Source organism: Epargyreus clarus, unplaced genomic scaffold (assembly GCF_041222505.1).
Source record: "Epargyreus clarus isolate Ecla_fem2 unplaced genomic scaffold, WU_Ecla_fem_2.2 ptg000026l, whole genome shotgun sequence".
In the NCBI taxonomy this organism is placed as follows: Eukaryota; Metazoa; Arthropoda; class Insecta; order Lepidoptera; family Hesperiidae; genus Epargyreus; species Epargyreus clarus.
Window position 1 is genome coordinate 15,822,153 of NW_027332233.1, and position 794 is coordinate 15,822,946.

At 26.8% G+C, this 794-nt stretch overlaps 1 non-coding gene across 1 annotated transcript; it reads right to left on the reverse strand.

Annotated features, from left to right (window-relative positions):
* Nucleotides 1-324: 324 nt before the first annotated feature.
* On the reverse strand, nucleotides 325-395 carry TRNAG-GCC (transfer RNA glycine (anticodon GCC)). Its single transcript has one exon. It is a non-coding gene; the product is annotated as a tRNA-Gly (tRNA).
* Between the last annotated feature and the right edge of the window lie 399 nt (nucleotides 396-794).

The window sequence follows — 794 nt, forward strand, 5'->3', positions numbered from 1 at the left end:
TCCTAACCTAAACGGCTTTACCGATTTTCACCAAATTTTATATGATTATTTAGTAGGTCTGAGAATCGTCTACTATCTATTTTTCATACACGTAAGTGATAGAGGTTGTTCACCTTTTATCATTTTTTTATTTATATGGCAATACAACGGTTGCCGGGTCAGCTAGTATTCATATAATATTTACTACTTACACATGAATTAAATAATGATGTTAATTTTAAAATAAAAATATTTTTATTTTTGTAGGATGAAAAGTTAAAAGAAATAAAAAAGGTTTTGTATATAAAATGTATAGTAATAAAATGGATCAAGAAATTGTTAATATGCATCGGCCGGGAATCGAACCCGGGCCGCCCGCGTGGCAGGCGAGCATTCTACCACTGAACCACCGATGCTTATGAGAAATGCGTAAAAAATAGTACTGATTGTAGACGAGTATTTCATAAAACAATATTTTTTTAAAATATTGTTTACAAATAATATAACTTTAATCGCGGAAACATATATTCACAGATATTTAAAATTAATCTGACATAAATTAAAATATATAATTTTTTAATTATATTATTATTGTTATAACATATTATAAATAATATTCTTGTATGTACCTAATTTTATAATAAAAAAAAACAACAAATTCGGTATTATTTGATTTTTTAATGTTTTGCATTATTTGTAAAAGCGCCATCTTACATGATATTATAAATTTATTAAGTACGTTAAGACTTTGCTACTAATCAGTTCTCACTTATGGTCATAGATGGCGTTGCTTACTACGTGGTACATAAAATAAA